Source organism: Cibotium barometz, chromosome 61 (genome assembly GCF_041138505.1).
Source record: "Cibotium barometz isolate CiBa-2024 chromosome 61, ASM4113850v1, whole genome shotgun sequence".
Lineage (NCBI taxonomy): Eukaryota > Viridiplantae > Streptophyta > Polypodiopsida > Cyatheales > Cibotiaceae > Cibotium > Cibotium barometz.
The window spans coordinates 32513238-32527223 of record NC_141106.1 but is presented as its reverse complement, the minus strand read 5'-3'; positions in this window follow the sequence as shown (position 1 = coordinate 32527223).

Here is a 13986-nt window from a genome sequence, read left to right as displayed (position 1 = left end):
GCTTATCAAATCGAACATACATGCACTTAAGATATGGAAAACTCATTGGAGACGATCTTACGCCTGACGATAGTGCATCGAATCACCCAGGATCTTCCTATCAAAGAAGTGTGGGATCAGGACATTCCGCAAGCACACACCTAAGTGTTTTAAAGAAGCCTGACCATCGCTAAAACTAGTAGCAAAGAGTCCATGGAAGAAGGGTTGAGATATGCTAGGTTTGGGGAAGAGGAGAAACCACCCTCCCCAACCAGGTCCAATGGTATCATTGATATCGTCCGGGGATTTTTCGATCTCCAAACCAGCATGATGAAGAAGCGCAATCTGCAGGCATGGGTCCGTCAACGAGCGCTGGACTCAGTCCATGACAAGAAGTGCCATTCCAAACAGAATTCTAGGCTGTCGAATATTGGCACTCCCCGAATAAGACGGGACATGGAAAGTGCCGCCAGGATGGGTCAAATATTCTTCCCCACCACCAAGGAAGTAGAGTTATACCTCAAACGGAGTGATGTGGAAGAACAACTACGAGAGTTGAGCTTAAGGAAACAAGAGCTCGATACTCGAAGGACGAGAGCTGAGCAAAAGGAAACGGGAAGTTTTAACCCACTCTAGTCACGATGAGGGAAGGAACCAGAAATAGTTATGGGTAGAAGTGAGGGAGAAATTCCAAACTTGGAACCCATAAACGAGGAATCCAGAACGGAGGAAGGGTTTACACAACCATAGAAGAGGAGGGTAACCTAGCAAGCATGCCAGATGAAGTAGAGGACCGTCTCTACACCAAAAAGGATATTGAGCAAATGATCAATCACCCTACGTTCCTACAAGACATGGAACTCCTGATTTTGCAAAGACGTACGGAGGCGACTAATGGGGAGTCACTCCAAGGTACAGTGGCTCGACCATCCCATGGACCAAAAATACCTAGAAGAGCCAATACAGGAAGGGGACGAGGTCTAGGAAGGGGGGGGATAAATTCCTCAAAGGCCTAGAATATATCCAACCATGGACCTTAATGTAGCCACAAGGGCGGACCTACTAAATATGGCGGCAGAGATGGGCCGGGGGATTGTCAAAGAACTAGGCACTACTCTAGAATCCCGACCTTCCTAGATGAAACCACATATCATTTCAAAACTTGTCTAAAAGTTCTCTAGGGATGGGAATCCTATCCAACATGTAGAGATTTTTGAATCCACATGTGAAACCTACGGGCCAGTTAGTGATGTGACAATGATACATGCCTTGTCTCACTGACCTTGGAAGGAAAAGCTCATCAGTGGTTCCGAACTCTTAAGCCTGAGGATAAGGTTAACTTCACAAGGCTGAAGAATGTTTTTGTGCCTAGTTTTGTCCGTAGTAGTGGTGACAAGTGGAGCCCTGTGGCACAATTACATAATATTAAACAAAAGGAAGAATAGTCGATGAGAGACTATGTTTCTCGTATGAAGCACTTAAATTTGAGGTGCAAGCTTCAGGAAAGGTTAACTGATGTGATCAGTTGTTGCCTTATTTCCGGAGGGGGGTTAGAGACCATAAAATGCATGATTACCTGGTATTAGCCCGACCTGCTACTCTTGATGCATGCTGCAAATTGGCAATCAAATATGAAGACAGTATGTTAGAATTGCCACAACCAGAAGATGTTAAAACATCTTCAACAACTACGACTTTGCATGTCTCGAGCCACCAAGAAATTGGAACCTGAAGCAAGCAAGTTGGAAACATAATGGTGGATGAGCTCAGTAACGCCATACTATAAAAATTGAAAGTCAAGGAGGGGAGAGAAACATCTAGGCATGGGCATAATCACCTTTACCCTCGCAGGGAATTGGTGTGGGGTGCTCTATGTGCAGATTAAATCACACCACCACCGAGTGTCCATAGTTAAGAGAGCGAGGCCATTACTCTATTGTGCTCACTGTGTAAAATTAGGAAATCATGGCACTTCAATGTGTAGATATCCAAGGTTTCAAAATGTTACACAGCTACCAACACTTAGAGCCCCATTGGCTTTACCGGCGCTGCCTGTACAGATCACCGCTATACCATGGGACAACCCAACTCTTCCTACTTACCTAGGGGGATGTTCCGGGTACAAGACGCTTCACCTTTGCCGCCACCAGTTCTACCACCATAGGCCAAGATCAATTGATTATTTATCGAAGAGCCGTCAGAAGATGTAGACATGGTGCGGGAAATAGAGCTTAGTGGGGGGTACTACGAGAAAACAGCTGAGGTTACGCTGGAATATTACGTCCTACAGAATAACACGCCAGTACCTGTGTTTGAAACCATGGTACAATGGAAGGGAAAGGACATGAACTTGAATCTGAGAAGAGGACCGCTACAATGCTTTGGCTGTGGAGGGCCGCATCGAGCCACCAAGTGCCCAAACAAGAATATGGGTCATACACATCAACAATAACAAGTGGCGGCTTCACCCAATGACATTCCAGTGCTCACCTATACTAAATGTGGAATTGATCATTTGATCAATTTGATCATTTGATCAAGGATTGTCCATACCGAGCAAGTGGCTCTACTCTACTACCAATCAAGCCACCATCAAGACCATTAGTGTACAATCTGGGAAGATCACACCGCTCAATGTCCTAACAAAAGAGCTCAAGCTCAACTAGGAGACAAGGGAAGAAATCGAGCGGATGCGACTATTTCCAAAACTGGCCACTGGAGAAGAGTGAAAAAAGTAGGTAAGGGTGACACAAGGATCACAATCCAAGACGGATCCAAAGAAGATACAATTGACACCAGATCCACCCAATCAAAGGAAGAGGGAGTATCAAGGGATTAATCATAGAGGATCGGACCAGGAAAAGTAAAGGGAGCAACCAACAACTCCTAAGGGGGTCGATGAATACCCCAATGTCGATGAGGAAATAAGAAAGCTCAAAGATGCCAAGGCCTTAGTCGAAGAGTGCTAACGGCTTCATGAAGCCAACCCGAGTAAGGGATACAATTTATCCACGAAATGAGCCAACCCGAGATAGAAAATTGGACGTGCCAACCCCAATTCCGGAAGAAACATAAGAGGAGTCCCAAGCAAACACACTATCCAGAATGTTTAAGGAAAATGGATTGGGGGACTCCATCCATTCCTTCCCTATGGAAGAATACAAGACACCTACATGGGAAGAACCCTCTATCTCCAAAGAACCCAGAGACATAGGAAGTCGCGGCTATGCTGTCCATGCCTATCCAAATGCCATTAGGGCAACTGTTACGCAATTCACCAACCCTATGGACAAACGTAAAAGAATGGGTAGAGGGTGGACTAAAGCTAGCCGATACTATAGATGAGACTCTGCCACCTTTGGCAGAAAGAACCTTGAGATACCAGTTAACCAACTGGGACACTACTACGAAAGTGACAACACAAATGCTACCATTCCGATTCATCATAATGGGTATCAGGCATTGGCTATCCTGGATGGTGGGGCAGGGGTTAGCATCATTACAAAATGTTGCTGGGAAAACTAGGGGAAACTCGATCTAAAAAAAGCAGATTTGATCGTTAAAATGGATGACGAAACATCTTAGAGGCCCATTGGGCTTCTAGAGAATGTTAAATTCGGGCTCTTTATGTTTCGCTATCATCGTACATTCGTGGTCATGGACTTCCTACGCCAACCTGATACATATGACATAATATTGGGGAGGCCCTTCATGAGGGAATCCAAATTGGTGCATGATTGGGCCTTGGATCATGTGTATGTACGTAGGGATTCACAAATCTTAAAGATTCATCTCAGAACATGGAAAGCACACCCCATGGAGGGGCAGTTGTTTGGTAACGATTCGGTCACAATGGAGCAAACCAAATCTATACAGATATGCCAACCCTCGAAGGGAGATCCCAAGGATGAAGAGGAAATGAAAATGTATGCGTCACTTCCTCCTCTGGACTTCAGCGAAAATTGGATGCATGTATTGGCCACCATTGATGTGATGCAGCCCAAGGGAACCTAGTATTTGGAATCTGGAACCATCCCCACGACCTCCGGACTTCAGTGAAAATTGGATGCATGTATTGGCCACCATTGATGTGATGCAACCCAAGGGAACCTAGTATTTGGAATCTGGAACCATCCCCACACCTCTATCTGCATGGTTAATTGGCAGATCATTGATGAGGCATCAGGAGGGGAGACATCAAGTACAGAAGGTACTATAGCACGAAGCCATACCAATGCTCAAGGCCTTAGACGGTGGGAAACAGAAATGGTATATAGATGAAATGCCCTATTACGAAGAAAACCCATGAATGCCCAGTGGCTGAGATACCTTGAGGCCATTAAGGTACACGATGAGTTCTCAAAGGATTGGGGCGGCGAGGAGTTAAGAGTAAGATATCGTTGGAGAGGGAAGGCACAAAGAGAAAATCGTCCTTCAAGAGCTAGAAACACCCAAGCTTACAAAAGCTGGGCGTCGAAAATGCAATAAAGCCCTGGCAGAGGTAGAACGTGAGGCTAGAAAGATCATGGCTAAAGCCAAAAGTGAAAATGATGACAAACCAGACTTGCTCTCAGTACTACCCGACCACTTCAAAACCTATACTGTTAGTGAACGAAAGGTGGACCGACTGACAGCTATGACAGCTACAAGGGTGAAAGAGGATGGGATGTCAACATCATATGATGGCCTGGCGGAAGTCAAGGAAGTGGATATTGCGGGACTAGGGGAAGAAGCTCGGCTCGTATACATTGCTAAAGATTTGACTTCGGTTAAAGAATATGAGCTCATTGCTCTCAAGGAATTTAAGGATTGTTTCGCCTGGAATTACAAGGAGATGAAGGGGGTACCGCTTGAGGTGGTATAGCATACGATTCCAATCATGGAAGGTTTGAGACCAACTAGGCAAAAACCATACCAGATGAATCCTAAGTATGCGGCAATTGTAAAGGAGGAAATTGACAAGCTCATTGCTGCGAATTTCATCTATGAAATTGAACATACGGATTGGTTGTCACCGATTGTGATAGTGCCAAAAAAGAATGAAAAGCTTAGGGTATGTGTTGATCTTTTGCTAGGAGAGAAGCTTACAGCTTCTTGGATGGATTCTCCAGTTACAATTAGGTGTCCATAGCACTAGAGGACCAGCACAAGATAGCTTTCAACACAATGTGGGGGACATTTGCATACAAGGGTATGCCGTTCGGCCTCACAAACGCCCCAGCAACCTTTCAACGGTTGATGCACAAAGCCTCTTAAAAAAGTGGTTGGAGGTATTCATTGACAATCTATGTGCACACTCTTGATGGGTAGACCATCTGGCCTGCTTGAGGAAAGTGTTCGAATGATGTCAATTATATCGTATATCCCTAAACCCCTTGAAGTGTCAGTTTTGGGTCAAGCATGATGTGATATTGGGACACATTGTCTCAAAGAATGGTATATCCATGGACGATAGCAAGGCCAAGCTGATATTGGAGCTGCCACCGCCTACCAACTACAAGGGAGTGCAAAGATTTATGAGCCATGTGGGGTACTACGCCGCTTCATAAATTTTTATGCAGAAATAGCCAGACCCTTATACAAGCTCCTCATTATCTTTGAGTGGACCGAGGAGTGTCAGGAAGCATATGATCGACTAAAGCAACGATGCGTACTAGCCCAGCCTGGTGAGTTCAAATTGGACTATCCAGTTTGCTTCGCGAGTCGTCAGCTGAATGATGTAGAGGTGAATTACACCACCACAGAGAGAGAAGGATTGGCCACGGTGTACGCCGTTAAGAAATATCAACATTACCTCTTGGCCAACAAATTCGTATTTTTCGTGGATCATTAAGCCTTACTATACCTAGTAAATAAACCTTGCACCGCCAAATGTGTTGATGATGATCTCCCTAATGCTTGTTTATTCAAATTAGACATGGTACCCGAATGGAGTGAAGAAATCTCATAGTATCTAGCTTATGGTTTTTCGCCGCCGCAACAAGAAATACCTTTGAACAAAGATAAAATGCGGCGGCTTATCAAGCTGGCTACACCTTATCAACTAATTACGGGATAACTATATGTAAGGAAAAGATAATGCGCTCAGAAGATGCGTTAGAGAGGATGAGTTTGTCACCATATTGGAAGAAGCTTATTCAGGGACAGCAGGTGGGAATTTTGCTGGAGAAATCATAGCTCGAAAAGTAACACCCAGCCATTTGAAAATACAACCGATCGTGAGTTGTAGTTTTGAGAGACCAAAAAAATCCTTTAAAAATAATCCAAATCTAGCACCAAAAGAATCTTTAACGTGCCCAATAAAGTAGAACTTTAAAAAGAGACTTTTTTGCTTAACTTAAAACATACTTGCAAGTGATTCATTCGTTAAATTAAAAATTTACCAAATTTTTCACTATTTGATGTCTAAGTACAAGCCTATCAACTACAAAATCTTAGAATATTTCAAACAAAAAAACATGACACAAAAGTTGCATTAGAGACACAACAAAGAGCTTCACTTTGAATACAAAATTATTGCTATCATTACTAGAAAGCAAAATATAACTACTTTTATCGCACAACTTCAATGTCACGATTAAATTAATCTTCATTGATTAAAAAAATGAGTCTAATTATGAGACAATGCCTATAAATGCTTCAATAGAGACAACATTTGACCAATTTTTTGAACCAATCTCAAAACGCAAGCTCCTCAAAAAGATTTGTGATGCTAGTTTTGAATACAAACAAACGTTGTTCAAAACACTCTCAAAACCTAGAAATCCTTGAACACCCCCAATGAGGATTTAAATACCAAAAATTGTTTGAAACTACAAGTGTCTAAATCTATTCTAGCACAGGAAATTCCTCCTCTTCATGACTAACTTCTTCATCAGTTTGCTCGTGTCCTACAATGAGTGGTGTTGACTCCGTAAGAGGAATATCAATATCCACAGTATGTGGATCTTCATAAGGCTCAAGATCTACAAACTGCATTTCATCATCAGGTCCAAAGGGAGGCTGAGGTTCTCCAGATGCATCCACCACTCTTGGGTTTGCTATCATGTTTTTCATTCCAACCTCTTGAAACTCGTCCGGCAATTCTTTCATTGCAGTGACTCGTTGTTGAATAAAACAAACTTGAACTGGATCTAGCTCAACAGCAACAACATTCTTCCTTTTTTAAGAGCACTAATAGTGGTTGTTCCTAAGAAAAAAAGAATCAACATGGTAAAGCTCACTTAAATGAGCAATATAAAATATGTAATAAGTTAAGGTTACATGATTACCTGTCCCCACAAAAAGATCCATGATCCACTCTCCTTTTAAAGATAGAAGCTCAATTAAATCCATCATCAAAAGTTGTGGTTTTTGATAAGGATTCATGATCTCATTTGAATCACCAGAAAGATCCCTAAGCTTTCGACACACGCCTGGTCTATCAAAAAATATTTGTTCGGTTAGGTTTTGAAGCAAAATTAAAATTTCCTTTACTGTTCAGACCCGCAGACCAGAAACCAATGGTAGCAAACTCGGCAGCAAAAGAAAGTCTGTCAAGCTTATAGCCTTTGATGTTAGGCTTTGTCCTACAAAAGAAAAAGTTAGCCTTTGATGTTAGGCTTTGTCCTACAAAAGAAAAAGTTAGGCTTTAACTTAAGCTTTTATAACTTGCAAAAGAATCCTTGAAATTTAACATACCATATGCATAACTGATGGACCATTTGATTGTCAACAAATGCTTTCTCCATAGCAAAGATTTGATCATGAGCATGAAAAATTACCAGTGCCCATGATTCAGCCGTTTGTGACCTTTTTGAAAGCGTCGATGACTCTTTTATATGCACTTACACCATACTTTACTTCATCGTGTATTGAGTGTGGTGCCTTAAATCCATACGGAGCATCAGCAATGGCTAAAGTAAAATGTTGTGCAGTCACAAACGATTCCATGTTCTCTACTTTGCCTTCATGAACAAAATATTGAACTGGTTCTACAGACACATCATCAGAAATGAAAATATTTGCCTCTTGAATGGTCTCCAAAGTTTGTGCCTCTTCTAATCTCTTCTGCTCTGCCCTTGCGCGACTCAAATGTTGCTCAAACTCTTTAGGAATGCTCTTTATGGGAGCACGAGGTGCTCGAGACTTATTAAAATGAAAATAAGTAAACATTAAATGTATTCTAGAATACACATTGACTGGATTACAAAAATCAAAATCAAAAATTTAAAATATTTGATCTAAATTTTTACAAAACCTTCAAAAACACTCAAATTAAAAAAAATCTATTCAAATATGTAGTTTACTTACTGCATTTTTGAAAAGATAAATGAAACGCTCTAAGGAGCTTCGCTGACTAGTGATGGGATGAAACATTTGAACCTTGTTCCAATCCTTGCAATTAAGTTTTTCAATCATGATTCTTTGCATGTACAAGAAAGTCTTTTGCCTGTTTCAAAAAAACACAAAATGAAAAAACAACTTTACATGAAATAAAATAAGTAGATTTAAAAAGAAGAATTAGCAACGTACTGTTCTAATTCCTTTGCCATTTCATCGAGTGTCAAAGAACCTCCTTTCACTTGTGCCAAGATGGGTATGATAATATTTTTCTCGCGTATTTCTTGCATTGCTCGCCAATTCGTGATACGCATTTCTTTAGGAATTGGCTGGAGCTTTACTTTTTGCCCTTTGATTTTACCTTTCTCCCAAAGCTTGAAAATGTCTTCTTGTAGATCCCATATCTCTCCATCACAAAAGGCCAACTGAAAGAAATTGTCATGACCTCGAACATTTATTTTTCCAGAGCGTCCAGCTTTGCTTGACTTCTTTGTGATTGACAAGGCCAACTTGCTCACAAAGCTTGATTTTGAAAGCTTCATCAACTTTATGACCTTGCTGAATATGATTGATCCATTCGTTTGTGAAAAAATCTTATCTTTTGTAAGAAAGACATGGATAGTCGCATCTCGGAATCAATGTTGTGATCAAGGACAAGTAGCTTTGCATCATCATCACTTAACCCAACATAGACCCATGCTAGGACTGTCTTATAGCTCTCTACATGAGGATACTCAGCACATAACTCTTTTTTAGCAATGAGAGAGTGAGTTCCCCCCAAGACAAAGTATTTGTATTGATTGATTTTTTATCTCTCAAAACTCTCTTTGTTAACACAAGAAGACTTATCCACACAAGAACAAGAAGGGGTAAAACATTTGTTGTTGGTTTCTCCTTCATCATTACTTTAAGATTACTCACATGTCCAGGGATAATCGTTCGAACTTCTAGTGGTCTCTTATTTGAAAAAGGATCCAATGGAGGACGTTCTATGTTAGACACTAATAAAATTAAGGGTCTCTCATCAACCATATGAAAATTTTTGGCTTTATTTCTTATGGTATTAAGACCAAAAGATTCTGAAGGATCATACTTTGGAGCTCCAGGTCCAGAAAGCAAAGTATCAGTCACATCTTGAGACTTTGACCCAGAAGTCTCTTCAAGAACTTCAACATCTTCTTCCGAGTCATCTATGTCTGTACCTTCATTCTCTTCATAATCAGAATCATCAGTGGAGTGGTTGGAATTGTATAAATTGTCATGATGCTCTTGAAATGCTTCAGAAAAAGACTACATTAAAAAAAAAGAAAAAGTCATTCTAAGTAGAAGAGGATTTGAAGACTTGATAGAGTGAACTTAAAAGTAAGAACCAAAGAGTAACTTATGCAAAAGTAAGAACACTATAACCATCTCTTTGTATACTAGAATACATGGTAAACTCATTAAACCAGACATAAAAAGTAAGCCAAACTTCCTTCTTGCTAAAATTCATTCAAACTAAACAAAACAAACTTCTTGTATACTAGAATGCATTCTAGAATATGCTAGAGCAGACAAACTTCTTGTATACTAGAATACATGCAAACTAGACTTGACTAGATCTCTAAGTGTTTCAAGATATGAGCTAGAAAGACAAGAATTAAATAGACTAAAAAACAAAGAATAGTTCTCAATGTATTCTAGAATACACAAAGATAAGAAGTTTTTTGAACTACGCGTACACTATAATACATACAAACTAGACTAGACAAACTTCATGTATATTAGAATACATGCAAACTAGAGATGACTAGACCTCTACGTATTCCAATATATGAGCTGGAAAGACATGATTCAAACAAACTTGAAAAAGAATAACAGTTCTCTACATATTCGAGAATACACAAAGATAAGAATTTTTTTAAACACTAATGAAAAAAAGGTCAAGAGAAAGACATCCATACCCGTTTGCGAGTATTTCATTGCATCTTTAAACTCTTGCTGGGTAGAAACAGGATTCATCTCTTCAAGCTGAAAATTTGCAGAGAAAACTCTAACTGCAAGAAACTTCCCTTTGTTGTTGTCTACCAGATGATGAATGATCCCACGAGATATACTTTCTTTGACTTCAACAATGCGACCATAAGTTAAATACTTTGTATTTTCAGAGTCTCCTTTTTCTTCCACAATAGAAAGGAAAGGTGTGTTTGGCTCAACGATTGTCTTGTGCTTACCTACCATGCCAAATTGAATTATCCAAGCAAATCCTTCTCGTGCTTTACCTCTTGCACTACTCCAAAGAGTTGTAGCTTCCATGCTTGAAGACTTTTTTTGCTGATGTTGAGTTAAAGGTGTGCTTCCTTGAGATGATGGAGGAAGTCCATGAGTAGCTAAAATCATTCTGCTTGATGGTGGTCGATCTTGTAACTTTGGAAACTGGTGAGCTGCTAAAAGTTGTCTTCTTGGCTCACTTGGACGTCTATCAGGGTTTGGAAGAGTCACAGTCACTCGAGGTGCCTGAGAGTGAGGACTAACTGGAGCAGGTTGAGATCGAGAAGGTGTCAAGACTCCTGAACGTCCTGAGCCACCCACAGGGACAGATGCAGTTGCTTGATTACTTTTCTTTTGCTTCTTAGAAGTTCGAGCATCACGTATTGGTGAGGCTATCTTAATCCTAAACAAGACAATAAAAAATCATTATCTCATTGCTAAGATAAACAAACAGAGACAAAATCATATTTCTCATGAAAAAATATGATTTGTTAAATGAAACAACATTTAAGATTAGCAAACGTGTATGTAGGGCAAACAAACGAGAAAGACAAACAGTGAAAGAGAACAAATAGACATAGAGAGAAAGAGAGAGAGAGAGAGAGAGTGTTAACCTCCATGCAAGAACGGACCTAGATGTGTAAGCAAACATGAGATAGGAATGTAAAAGAGAGAGCTCCTCAGCACACTAGAGAAAAAGAGGGAGAGAGAGATGTATTCTAGAATACAACAGGTTGTTTTCCTCCAAAGATGTGTTTTGTAATTGAATTTCAACAAATGACTTTCTAGAGCTGTGTATTCCAGAATACAACTCACAAGAAACTTCAAAACACAATACATAGATATAAAAGAGAGGAGAAAGCACTAAGAGATGAATAGATCAAACCACCCAAAACAATTAGGATCCTTTTTATCATCAAAGTACTTACAGAACCTCTTTTTTGAACACAATTTGAGAAAAATTTACCCCCAAAATCTATCTTCTGCTACGTTGCTCTGATGGAGATTCTGACCGCTCCGTTGGCTTCAAAAGGGGGGTAAAACCCCAGGACTCCTACTTACTCACGGGTCGCTCCTCCTCCGTTTTTTATGTTAAAACTATAACTGAAGTGTTGAGAGAAGTTGTATTCCAAAATACAACTTGTACAAGCAATGGATTCTGGAATACAACCTCAAAGTGCATAAGTGTTAAATTTTTAAAAATGTAACTTCAAGCTTTGTATTCTAGAATACAAACTACTTAATACACAAGAAACATGGCAACTTATCGTTTGTTGTGCTGTATTCCAGAATACAACACAAGAATTAGCTTTTTAAAAAATGAAGTCATTGTAATTTTTAAAAATTACTGATTAAATCTTTATTTTATAAAATATTATTTTTTCAATCTCTTTTTTTCTTAATTTACGTATGAAATCTTCTTTTTGGTATTTTTGTGTATTTAAAAGACAAACAATTATTTCAAGAAAATATCTTTTTAAAAAAAGTCTATTTTTGAAATCACTTACCTCCTTAGATAATGTTTTTGTTTTTCTTCCTAGCCATAATTTCCTCGTAGCAAACTTTGAACCAAATGACAAAATGAAAGAAAAATTCAAAATTGTAACAAATAACAAAGTAATCAAGAAAATGCATACCTTACAGAATTAAACTCCAGAAAAATGCTCCAAATTAAAAAAAAATGCTCTAGCGCGACAGACCCTTGGAATGTGTCTCTAAAAAGGACTTCCTCTCATCTTTTAAGTCCCATTTTTTACAATAATTAATAATTTTTAATATTTAAATTAATATTATTATTTTTGAATCTAACCATTAAAAGTAAGTTATTTGGATTTGAGATTACACTCTACTTTGTAGCTTAGACCATTGTTTTTTAGAGAAACTTAGAGGTTTGAAGTTCCTAGTCATGGTAGGGCAACAAAATTCTCTCTCAAGCTCGTTTTGCTCTTTTCAAGTGCCTGTATCCATACTCACTCCTAAAAGTCTGAGCCAATCTATCAGTGATGATGATGTTACAAGCCCACTATTTGCTAATTTATCAAATTCTGATACCGATGTTCCAGTTTCTCCATCATTAGTTCAGCCTATTCGTGTGGAGACAACCGCTCCCTTGAGAAGAAAAGACAAGTTTTTGCATCGCAATGCATTGAGAGAGGCATGTAGGGTGTATTGTTGTAAAAAAAACTACTTGAGGACACTTGGATTCAGAAAAATTAAGCAAGAATGTGAAAACTTCTTTGCTTTAAAACGTGCTCAACAGAATACAGCATTACATGGTTTTTTATTAAGGTCTGGAGAGAAGATAAAATATACAGTTTTCGACACGATTGTGTGTCGAAAGTGTTTTCTTCAAGTGTTTTGTTTAAGCAATTAGTGGATGCAAAAGATCTTAAAGCGGTTGCAACGGGTGGAAGAAGATTCACGCTACTCATTTAGTACATGTGAGACTCCTCAGCTGTGTTTTCTCAAGAGCTGGATGGAACGATTTGTCACTTCCAATGGTGAGCGCATGCCAAATTCAAAATTCACCCATTTGCCTGATAATTTTACAAAGGGAGAAGTTTACAACCTCTACGTGGAAACGTTGAAAGGAAGGAACATGTCATTTCTTTCATTAACTTCATTTCTTAGAGTTTGGAGACAATATTTTGTTGATGTGAAAATTCCCAAGAAAACTAGAATGGGGGTTTGTCAAATTTGTGCAGAGCTCAAAGCCAAAAGAGATGTTGCAAAGACATTTGAAGAAAAAGGTATGTTTGATTTGTGTTTTTTGTACGTTTTAATTTATGAATGAGAATTCCAAGTGGTATAATTTAAACTAGCTTTACATTGTTTTGAGTTTTCAGGTCCTATTCTACAAGCACTTAAAGCTAGTTTGCTGTTTTTTTGTCGCTCCTCCTCCGTTTTTTATGTTAAAACTATAGTTCGCATCGCGCGCGCGCGATGCGAACTCGAGAGCTTTTGCTTTACCCCAAAATCTATCTTCTGCTACATTGCTCTGATGGAGATTTTGACCGCTCCGTTGGCTTCAAAAGGGGGGTAAAACACCAGGACACCTGGTCGAAATACTCCCGGGCTGCTCCTCCTCCGTTTTTTATGTTAAAACTACAGTTTGCTGTTTTTTAGTCGCGCGCGCGTGCGCGACGTGAACTCGAGAGCTTTTGCTTTCTTTGCATGTCTTCTAAAATTAGATAAATACAACTCAAGTGTAGAGAGAAGTTGTATTCCAGTATACAGCTTGTTGAAGCTGTGTATTTTGGAATACAACTCAAGTGCAGAAAGAAGTTGTATTCTAGAATATAGCTTGTTGAAACTGTGTATTCTGGAATACAATCTCAAGTATAGAGAAAAAAATGTATTTTTGAATACAGCTTGTAAAAGCTTCTTATTCTACAGAGCGTCAAAAGCTAGCAAAGCATCGAAAGAAGTGCCTTG